The sequence below is a fragment of the Puma concolor genome, chromosome B4 (assembly GCF_028749965.1).
Source record: "Puma concolor isolate L17-30 chromosome B4, mPumCon1.1.hap2, whole genome shotgun sequence".
Classification (NCBI taxonomy): domain Eukaryota; kingdom Metazoa; phylum Chordata; class Mammalia; order Carnivora; family Felidae; genus Puma; species Puma concolor.
The window spans coordinates 107257187-107269452 of NC_141673.1; positions in this window are offsets into that span (position 1 = coordinate 107257187).

Here is a 12266-nt window from a genome sequence, read left to right on the forward strand (position 1 = left end):
TCTAAAAGTAAGCCCGAGTATATCCCAAACACCTGATGGTCCACTAGGTCGTAAGAGTAGAGAGTAGACTCTGCCTAGCCCGTATCTTCAGGGAACTATTGGAAGGATGTCTTAAATAGGCTCAAGGTATATCAATGGAGTGGATATCAGTTAGTGCTTTTGCCTGAAAATAACAGAAAACCCCTATTCACTTGGCTTAAATGATGGCAATTTAATATCTTACATAAGAACTCTAGATGGTCTGAAAGTTGGTTAATACAGCAGCTCAATGATGTACCAAAGGTCAAGTTCTTCCCATCTTTCTTCCCTGTCATCCTCAGTATTTTGGATTGTCCTCAGCCTAGCTCCCTTCATGGTCACAAGAGGGTTGCCATTGTTCTAGGCATTATGGTCAGACATCATAATATCTTGAAGGAGATGAAGGACTGATTTTACCTGGCATTGCTTATCTGTGAGGAATATTTGCTGCAGAAATAATCCAGCAGACTTTTCTTTTTCAACAGCCAGACTGTATTCTAGGGTCATGCTTGAAGGAGTAAAGGGCAAGGGAGCAGAACCACCACAACTAGCTTAAAGCAATCATAATTCCCCTCCTGCTGGGGCTGGGCCCACCTCCCCAAAAGAATGTGACCACGCAAAGGATACCCAAAACATTGAGGTCTGATAGGATGGAGGAGGGGAGTGGTGGACAGGTATTGTGTGATCAACCAGTGAGGTGTGGGCACTGGAGGGTGGGCAGTAGAGCCTGCCTCCAGCTGGTGGGTGGCCTCTTCACAGGTTTCAGAAATATTTGGCCCTGCAAGTGGTTTTCCAGGTGTAGCCAACAAGTTAGAGGCAGCAAAGAGTTTAGAAGTTAAGGAGCAGCAGCTGTGTCCTTGTCCAGTTGCCCTCCCCCAGATTCCCCTGCAGCTCACTCCTGAAGCTCCTTACTGAATGCTTCACTCTCAGTGAGACCGTCTGTGACCCTATCAAAGAGTGCAATCCTCATTCTGAATCTGCCATACTCTTTCTCTGCTTAATTTTCCTCCTTGGTGTTTCTCTCTCTCTAATATCTATATATTTTACTTGTCTTTCTTTTTATCCATCTCCTCCTCAAGGGGGAAATATTTGTTTGTTCACTGCTCTATTCCTGGTGCCTAGTAGCTGGCATTATTAGTAAATGCTCAATAAATACTTCTTGAGTAGATGAAACCTGGTTGCATATCAAATAATCTAGGGAGTTTGTGGGAAATGCAGGCTCCTAGGCCCTGTCCCAGACCTACTGAGGTGTGAGGCCCCAAGTCTCCCTGGGGGAACCCAGTGCAGTGTCCAGAGTTTGAGAGCCATTCCTCTGGGCTTACCTGCATTGACACAAGAGAGTTCAGCTTTGGGACTATAATACTTAAGTACAAAGGAGTGGGAGGTTGACACATCCTAGAGTCAGTGAAGTGTGGAGAGATGGAGATTCTGTACAACAGTTCGCATGTTATCAAGTTTAAGGACAAAAGTGTCCTGGATTGAGTGCCTTTCTGTCCCAGTACTTCAGTCATAGACACAGGAGCAACTGCACAGAGCGATGGGGGGCTGTGTGAACAAAGTGTGGGTGCACATAAATAAATTACATGAGAACATCTGAAGAATGAAGGCAAATCAATATGAAAAATCAAATAGGCCACTTAAAAAATAGGCAAGAGAGAGAGGGAAGATGGCGGCGTAGGAGGACGCTGGGCTCACCGCGCGTCCTGCTGATCACTTAGATTCCACCTACACCTGCCTAAATAACCCAGAAAACCGCAGAGGATTAGCAGAACTGAGTCGCCGGAGCCAAGCGCAGACGAGAGGCCCACGGAAGAGGGTAGGAAGGGCGGCGAGGCGGTGCGCGCTCCACGGACTGGCGGGAGGGAGCCAGGGCGGAGGGGCGGCTCGCCGGCCAAGCAGAGCCCCCGAGTCTGGCTTGCAAAAAGCGGAGGGGCCTGACGGACTGTGTTCCGACAGCAAGCGCGACTTAGCGTCTGGGAGGTCATAAGTTAGCAGCTCTGCTCAGAAAGCGGGAAGGCTGGAGGACAAAGGGAAGGAGAGCTACTGAGCCCCCGGACGACAGAGCTCAGTTTGGTGGGGAACAAAGGCGCTCGCCAGCGCCATCTCCCCCGCCCATCCCCCAGCCAAAATCCCAAAGAGAACCAGTTCCTGCCAGGGAACTTGCTCGCTCCGCGCAAACACCCAACTCTGCGCTTCTGCGGAGCCAAACCTCCGGCAGCGGATCTGACTCCCTCCTGCTGCCACAGGGCCCCTCCTGAAGTGGATCACCTAAGGAGAAGCAAGCTAAGCCTGCCCCTCCTGCCCCTGTGCACCTTGCCTACCCACCCCAGCCAAGACGCCAGATCCCCAGCATCACAAGCCTGGCAGTGTGCAAGTAGCCCAGACAGGCCACCCCACCCCACAGTGAATCCCGCCCCTAGGAGAGGGGAAGAGAAGGCACACACCAGTCTGACTGTGGCCCCAGCGGTGGGCTGGGGGCAGACATCAGGTCTGACTGCGGCTCCGCCCACCAACTCCAGTTATACACCACAGCACAGGGGAAGTGCCCTGCAGGTCCTCACCACGCCAGGGACTATCCAAAATGACCAAGCGGAAGAATTCCCCTCAGAAGAATCTCCAGGAAATAACAACAGCTAATGAGCTGATCAAAAAGGATTTAAATAATATAACAGAAAGTGAATTTAGAATAATAGTCATAAAATTAATCGCTGGGCTTGAAAACAGTATAGCTGACAGCAGAGAATCTCTTGCTACAGAGATCAAGGGACTAAGGGACAGTCACGAGGAGCTGAAAAATGCTTTAAACGAAATGCATAACAAAATGGAAACCACCACGGCTCGGATTGAAGAGGCAGAGGAGAGAATAGGTGAACTAGAAGATAAAGTTATGGAAAAAGAGGAAGCTGAGAAAAAGAGAGATAAAAAAATCCAGGAGTATGAGGGGAAAATTAGAGAACTAAGTGATACACTAAAAAGAAATAATATACGCATAATTGGTATCCCAGAGGAGGAAGAGAGAGGGAAAGGAGCTGAAGGGGTACTTGAAGAAATAATAGCTGAGAACTTCCCTGAAGTGGGGAAGGAAAAAGGCATTGAAATCCAAGAGGCACAGAGAACTCCCTTCAGACGTAACTTGAATCGATCTTCTGCACGACATATCATAGTGAAACTGGCAAAATACAAGGATAAAGAGACAATTCTGAAAGCAGCAAGGGGTAAACGTGCCCTCACATATAAAGGGAGACCTATAAGACTCGTGACTGATCTCTCTTTTGAAACTTGGCAGGCCAGAAAGAATTGGCACGAGATTTTCAGTGTGCTAGACAGAAAAAATATGCAGCCGAGAATCCTTTATCCAGCAAGTCTGTCATTTAGAATAGAAGGAGAGATAAAGGTCTTCCCAAACAAACAAAAACTGAAGGAATTTGTCACCACTAAACCAGCCCTACAAGAGATCCTAAGGGGGACCCTGTGAGACAAAGTACCAGAGACATCACTACAAGCATAAAACATACAGACATCACAATGACTCTAAACCCATATCTTTCTATAATAACACTGAATGTAAATGGATTAAATGCGCCAACCAAAAGACATAGGGTATCAGAATGGATAAAAAAACAAGACCCATCTATTTGCTGTCTACAAGAGACTCATTTTAGACCTGAGGACACCTTTAGATTGAGAGTGAGGGGATGGAGAACTATTTATCATGCTACTGGAAGCCAAAAGAAAGCTGGAGTAGCCATACTTATATCAGACAAACTAGACTTTAAATTAAAGGCTGTAACAAGAGATGAAGAAGGACATTATATAATAGTGACAGGGTCTATCCATCAGGAAGAGCTAACAATTATAAATGTCTATGCGCCGAATACCGGAGCGCCCAAATATATAAAACAATTACTCATAAACATAAGAAACCTTATTGAGAAGAATGTGGTAATTGCAGGGGACTTTAACACCCCACTTACAGAAATGGATAGATCATCTAGACACACGGTCAATAAAGAAACAAGGGCCCTGAATGAGACATTGGATCAGATGGACTTGACAGATATATTTAGAACTCTGCATCCCAAAGCAACAGAATATACTTTCTTCTCGAGTGCACATGGAACATTCTCCAAGATAGATCATAGTGGGTCACAAAACAGCCCTTCATAAGTTTACAAGAATTGAAATCATACCATGCATACTTTCAGACCACAATGCTATGAAGCTTGAAATCAACCACAGAAAAAAGTCTGGAAAACCTCCAAAAGCATGGAGGTTAAAGAACACCCTACTAACGAATGAGTGGGTCAACCAGGCAATTAGAGAAGAAATTAAACAATATATGGAAACAAACGAAAATGAAAATACAACAATCCAAACGCTTTGGGACGCAGCGAAGGCAGTCCTGAGAGGAAAATACATTGCAATCCAGGCCTATCTCAAGAAACAAGAAAAATCCCAAATACAAAATCTAACAGCACACCTAAAGGAAATAGAAGCAGAACAGCAAAGGCAGCCTAAACCCAGCAGAAGAAGAGAAATAATAAATATCAGAGCAGAAATAAACAATATAGAATCTAAAAAAACTGTAGAGCAGATCAACGAAACCAAGAGTTGGTTTTTTGAAAAAATAAACAAAATTGACAAACCTCTAGCCAGGCTTCTCAAAAAGAAAAGGGAGATGACCCAAATAGATAAAATCATGAATGAAAATGGAATGATTACAACCAATCCCTCAGAGATACAAACAATTATCAGGGAATACTATGAAAAATTATATGCCAACAAATTGAACAACCTGGAAGAAATGGACAAATTCCTGAACACCCACACTCTTCCAAAACTCAATCAGGAGGAAATAGAAAGCTTGAACAGACCCATAACCAGCGAAGAAATTGAATCAGTTATCAAAAATCTCCCAACAAATAAGAGTCCAGGACCAGATGGCTTCCCAGGGGAGTTCTACCAGACATTTAAAGCAGAGATAATACCTATCCTTCTCAAGCTATTCCAAGAAATAGAAAGGGAAGGAAAACTTCCAGACTCACTCTATGAAGCCAGTATTACTTTGATTCCTAAACCAGACAGAGACCCAGTAAAAAAAGAGAACTACAGGCCAATATCCCTGACAAATATGGATGCAAAAATTCTCAATAAGATACTAGCAAATCGAATTCAACGGCATATAAAAAGAATTATTCACCATGATCAAGTGGGATTCATTCCTGGGATGCAGGGCTGGTTCAACATTCGCAAATCAATCAATGTGATACATCACATTAACAAAAAAAAAGAGAAGAACCATATGATCCTGTCAATCGATGCAGAAAAGGCCTTTGACAAAATCCAGCACCCTTTCTTAATAAAAACCCTTGAGAAAGTCGGGATAGAAGGAACATACTTAAAGATCATAAAAGCCATTTATGAAAAGCCCACAGCTAACATCATCCTCAACGGGGAAAAACTGAGAGCTTTTTCCCTGAGATCAGGAACACGACAGGGATGCCCACTCTCACTGCTGTTGTTTAACATAGTGCTGGAAGTTCTAGCATCAGCAATCAGACAACAAAAGGAAATCAAAGGCATCAAAATTGGCAAAGATGAAGTCAAGCTTTCGCTTTTTGCAGATGACATGATATTATACATGGAAAATCTGATAGACTCCACCAAAAGTCTGCTAGAACTGATACATGAATTCAGCAAAGTTGCAGGATACAAACTCAATGTACAGAAATCAGTTGCATTCTTATACACTAACAATGAAGCAACAGAAAGACAAATAAAGAAACTGATCCCATTCACAATTGCACCAAGAAGCATAAAATACCTAGGAATAAATCTAACCAAAGATGTAAAGGATCTGTATGCTGAAAACTATAGAAAGCTTATGAAGGTAATTGAAGAAGATTTAAAGAAATGGAAAGACATTCCCTGCTCATGGATTGGAAGAATAAATATTGTCAAAATGTCAATACTACCCAAAGCTATCTACACATTCAATGCAATCCCAATCAAAATTGCACCAGCATTCTTCTCGAAACTAGAACAAGCAATCCTAAAATTCATATGGAACCACAAAAGGCCCCGAATAGCCAAAGTAATTTTGAAGAAGAAGACCAAAGCAGGAGGCATCACAATCCCAGACTTTAGCCTCTACTACAAAGCTGTCATCATCAAGACAGCATGGTATTGGCACAAAAACAGACACATAGACCAATGGAATAGAATAGAAACCCCAGAACTAGACCCACAAACGTATGGCCAATTAATCTTTGACAAAGCAGGAAAGAACATCCAATGGAAAAAAGACAGTCTCTTTAACAGATGGTGCTGGGAGAACTGGACAGCAACATGCAGAAGGTTGAAACTAGACCACTTTCTCACACCATTCACAGAAATAAACTCAAAATGGATCAAGGACCTGAATGTGAGACAGGAAACCATCAAAACCTTAGAGGAGAAAGCAGGAAAAGACCTCTCTGACCTCAGCCGTAGCAATCTCTTACTCGACACATCCCCAAAGGCAAGGGAATTAAAAGCAAAAGTGAATTACTGGGACCTTATGAAGATAAAAAGCTTCTGCACAGCAAAGGAAACAACCAACAAAACTAAAAGGCAACCAACGGAATGGGAAAAGATATTTGCAAATGACATATCGGACAAAGGGCTAGTATCCAAAATCTATAAAGAGCTCACCAAACTCCACACCCGAAAAGCAAATAACCCAGTGAAGAAATGGGCAGAAAACATGAATAGACACTTCTCTAAAGAAGACATCCGGATGGCCAACAGGCACATGAAAAGATGTTCAGCGTCACTCCTTATCAGGGAAATACAAATCAAAACCACACTCAGGTATCACCTCACGCCAGTCAGAGTGGCCAAAATGAACAAATCAGGAGACTATAGATGCTGGAGAGGATGTGGAGAAACGGGAACCCTCTTGCACTGTTGGTGGGAATGCAAATGGGTGCAGCCGCTCTGGAAAGCAGTGTGGAGGTTCCTCAGAAAATTAAAAATAGACCTACCCTATGACCCAGCAATACCACTGCTAGGAATTTATCCAAGGGACACAGGAGTACTGATGCATAGGGGCACTTGTACCCCAATGTTCATAGCAGCACTCTCAACAATAGCCAAATTATGGAAAGAGCCTAAATGTCCATCAACTGATGAATGGATAAAGAAATTGTGGTTTATATACACAATGGAATACTACGTGGCAATGAGAAAAAATGACATATGGCCTTTTGTAGCAACGTGGATGGAACTGGAGAGTGTGATGCTAAGTGAAATAAGCCATACAGAGAAAGACAGATACCATATGGTTTCACTCTTATGTGGATCCTGAGGAACTTAACAGGAACTCATGGGGGAGGGGAAGGAAAAAAAAAAAAAAAAAGAGGTTAGAGTGGGAGAGAGCCAAAGCATAAGAGACTGTTGAGAACTGAGAACAAACTAAGGGTTGATGGGGGGTGGGAGGGAGGAGAGGGTGGGTGATGGGTATTGAGGAGGGCACCTTTTGGGATGAGCACTGGGTGTTGTATGGAAACCAATTTGACAATAAATTTCATATATAAATAAAAAAAAATAGGCAAGAAACCTGATCAGGCACTTTACAGCCCATATATGGGATTAGCCAATAACCACATGTACAGCAGATGTACCCAACACCCTTACTTATCGAGAAATGCAGACTGAAGCCACAATGTGACACCATACACACCCACCAAACCGGCTAAAAATAAAAGGCTGACAGTATCTTGAGTTGACAAGGATGGGTATCTGTTAGAACTCACACATGCTGCTGGAGGACGTGTCAAATGGCATGTAGCCTGTCAGACAGGGGACAAAGCCTGCTATCCTGTGACCCACAGTACTACTCTTGAGTGCATACCTGAAAGAAAGAAGCTCAGATATTCACAAAAAGACATGTACCAAAATGTGCACAGTAACTTTATTATTCAGAAGAGTAGAAAAATTGGAAACACTTGATGGTCTATTAATAGGTCCAACAATTCAAAGGTACACATGGCTGAATACCACACAGAGATTTAAAAAAAAAAAATGAACATAGTGATGAGTGAAGGAAGCCGGTAACAAAAAATCTGTATGACTCCACTGTGTGAAGTTCAAGCCCAGGTGGGCTTCACTGTGTGAAGTTCTGATGGTAGGAATCAGAAAAATGGTCTCTCTGGGGTTAGTTTTGACCGAGAAGGCTATGAGAGACCCATGCAGATATTTTTATATCTTCATCTGGGTGGTGTACCCAGACATACTTACACAGTTATTTATAAAATTTGTCAAGTTGTACTCTTAACATTTGCATTATTTATGTGTATCTGTTATACTTCAATAAAAAATAAATCCATACTTTATTGTACAAAACAATACACATTTTGTAAGAACACATACAAACAAAAAGGTCACAGGATACTAGGCATTGTCCTCTCTCTGACAGGCTATGTGTCATTTGACACTTCTTCCAGCAGCATATGGGAACTCTAATGGATACCCACCCTTGCCAACTCAAGATACTGTCAGCCTTTGATTTTTAGCCACTTTGGTGGCCGTGTGTGGTGCCACATTGTGGCTTCAGTCTGCATTTCCCTGATAATTAAGGGTGTTGAGTACATATGGGCTCAATAGAATGGTTGTGGGGAGGCTGTTAGGAAGGAAGGGAATGCAGTGTGTGGTTTGAACATAGAAGAAAAGAAATGAATAAAATTAAAAAAAAAATGTTCTTGTCCAAACCAATAATGAAGGTTTATAGAAACTAAGGAGTATGATTAATCCAGTTTTTTTCTGTGCCCAAGGTAGAAAGGGACAGAGTTTGACAGAAAAATTGAAAACCAAAGAGCAACAGCAGCAGTGAGGTGGAGGCAGAATGCAGGCAGAAAGCATAGGCTTTAGAAACTTGAACTTAAATGGACCCCAAGAGTCTCTGCAGTCAGCAGGCAGTGGGACTCTGAGGTCACCATCTCTTTCCAGGCTTGTTGCCAAGAGAAGGACACCTGGCCCGTTCCATGTCAAGAATGGAATCCAAGACAGTGACAGGCACAAGCAAGGAAGAGTCCCCGGCTCTGGTCACTCAGGGTTAAAACTTCCCACGTCCAGTGTCCTGTCTGGCAATTAAATCAGACTAAACTGACTGCTGAACTGTGTGTCTAGCAATTAACACATATACACGAAGGCCAGTTTGAAGAAACTCGTGTACAGCTATGTTTGGGTTCTCCAGGTAAGGAGTCTCAGCCACGAGCCAGTGGGTTATAATCTTGGTGTCTGAATAGGAACATTTCTCATGTGAGTCACTCAGGCCACCAGTGACAGACACTAATTAGCCTAGGAGGACCTGTGGTTTCAGTGACATAGTTGTTTTGGGTTGAACTGTGTGTTCCTCAAATTTGGATGTTCAAGCTGTAACCCCCGGTACCTCAAAATGTGACCTTATTTGTAAATAGAGTCATTGCAGATGTAATTAGTTAAGACAGGGTCATACTGGATGAGGGTAGGCCCCTAATTCAATGTGACTGGTGTCCTTATGAAAAGTGAAAACTCGGAGACAGACATGCATACAGGGAGAATATCACGTGAAGATAAAGGCAGAGCTGAGGGTGATGTTTCTAAATGCCAAAGAATGCCAAAGATCCCCAGCAAACCCCCAGGAGATAAGCCGGAGGCATGAAACAGATTCCCCCCCATTTTCCTCCGCCATGGCTCTCAGGTTGGAAGGAATCAGCCGTGCTGACATCTTGGTCTGACTTCTGTCCTCCAGACTGTGAACAATATCCTTCTGTTGTGCAAGTCTGGCAGTCTGTGGTACTTTGAAACCCGGTGCAGTGGCCCTACCACCGACACTGAAGTGCCTTATTGGTCCTGGCCTTCCCCTATGAACCTCTCCTGCCTTAATGGGAGAGGGAAAGGACTATTTCTGCACAGCGTGGGAGATGAGCTGAAGTGTGCGCAACATTTAGGAGTGAATTTGGGAAAGAGGAGGGGTGAGGGGTGAGGGTCGTGTGGGGTGAAGTGACTCTGACCCTGGAGCATCCTCTGGGCACTGCTGGTTGGGTGAAACCACAAGGGAAGGGGCTCAGGGAGGCGTCAGAGATGCAATCAGGACGGAGTCAGCAGAGGTTTGCTATGAAGGATGCTAGAAGGCTGCTGGAGATGGCTGGTGTATGTGTGTGTGTGTGTGTGTGTGCACACGTGTGTATGCATATATGTGTATGTATATGTGTTTATACATGACCGCACACACACGTGTATGTGTGCATATGTATGAGTGTGCACATACGTGTATATGCATGTATATGTGTGCATACGTATGGGTGCACACATGTGTGTACTGAGGAGAGTGAGAAGTTAAAGAAAAACAGGGAGAAGCACATAGCAGGAGAAACTGGTCCTTTAAGGAATCCCCCCACCCCCGCCCCAAACCCTTCCTTCCCTCTTGGGCTTGCTGTGAACCTTCCTTAATTAATGCCTGTAAAATGCTCTCAGATGCTGGAAGGAAAGCAGCAGCTTTATAAATAAACACAGACTTCTAAAGGTTGACGAATGCTGGAGTCCCTTAGCGGGGAGGAGAGAGCTGTGCTGTGCTGTGCTGTGCTGTGCTGTGCTGTGCTGTGCTGTGCTGTGCTGGGGGAAGAGGCATAGGAGGCAGCTGCTGTGAAGCCAAGGTTTTGGTACTGGTTTGGCCATTAACTGGTTGTACCTCCTTGGGCAGGTCAAAACTCACCTCTGGGCTCTGTCTTCATCAGTAAAATGAAAGGGTCAGATTATGATCACAAAAGCCTTTCTCATGGTTACATTTTATGATCAGTGAGTGCCTTTGGTCAAGGTCACAAAGTACATTTGAGAGAAGCAAGCAGGACCTCCCATGGGGTTCTTGAAGGGATGCTTAGAAAAGGTATATAATTTGCCCAACACCTCAGATCTGATCAATGGCAGAGCCAAAATGGGGCTGTAAAGCCATCCCTCCACAGTCTAGAGCATCCTTATCCTGGGCATGGAGGGAGCCTGTCTCCAGGTGGTAGTGAAGGCAGGGAAAGTGGGAGCCACCTTACACTCAGGACAAGTGACCACCTTTGACAGTGACCTCATCTGAACTTTCATCTTAATCCAAAAGGAAAGGCCCAAAAGGAGCAAGGAAGCTGGATGCTGAGATTGGAGGAAACCACGTTTAGTTCAAACCCTTCATTTGACAGAGGAAGCTGTGGCTCGGAATATTGACATGACCTGGCTTTAGTTACACACAGCAGATTAATGACAGAGCCAGGCCCGGAATGTGGACTCCTGACTTTAGACTCCTTGTGTGCAGTCTGATTTCTTTTAGGCTTGGTCTAAGCCTGGTGCTAATTGCATGGCTGACCATTTGTTCCCATTGGCTTAGGATGAGGTCGTCAGTCTGGGCCCAGATTTCCTCATTCCTAGGACTGGCCCTGCTCCGCTGTCATCAGCCCCAGGGAGGAATCTGGATTTGGGGAAGCACACGCCGTGTGTTCTCCTTTCCCCAAGCCTAGGCGAGCCTGCCAACATGGCCATCCCACCTCCTGCCTCCCATCCCATTCAGCTTGGGCCCCTGGGGAAGGATGGCCCTGCCTCTGAATGACTTAGTAAAATGGTCCAATTAAGAAGTGAACTTTGAATTTTAGTTTCCTCAGCCATAAAATAGGAGATGCTTTGCAGGATTTCAGTGAGGGACAAATGAAATAAAGTACTAAGTACTGAGAAAAGTGCTTGGTACATATGAAGAACTTAATAGGTGCTATCTGCTATTATTATTATTCACCTCTAGCCAGCATTTCCTCATCTAATATCATGATCATCAACCTAGGCAACCAAGCAGGAAACCTGATTTCTTCTCTACTATCCGCAGATGAGTAATTAATCATCTTACTTACTACTAAGTCTTACTGATTTTGCATCCTAAATATTTCTTGTAACTGTCCCTTCTTTTTCAAACACCCTCAGCTACCCCTGCTTCAGACCAGGTCATCATCCTCCTCCATGTGAACCCCTGCCACACCTCCCCACAGTGTCCCTGTTGCTCATTTTCCCTGCCTTTGCCCTCTCTTCAGTTGCCAGGGATCTGACCATGGCCCTTCCTGCCTGAATCGCCCAGGCTCCTTGTTATCTGCGGAGTCTGGCCTGGGCTTTCTCCAGCCACGTTTCCTGCCTCCCTCTAGCTTTCCATTTAAATTCCAGCAACACCAACTGGCTTGTGTTCTACCTCCCTCCTTCCCATCCAG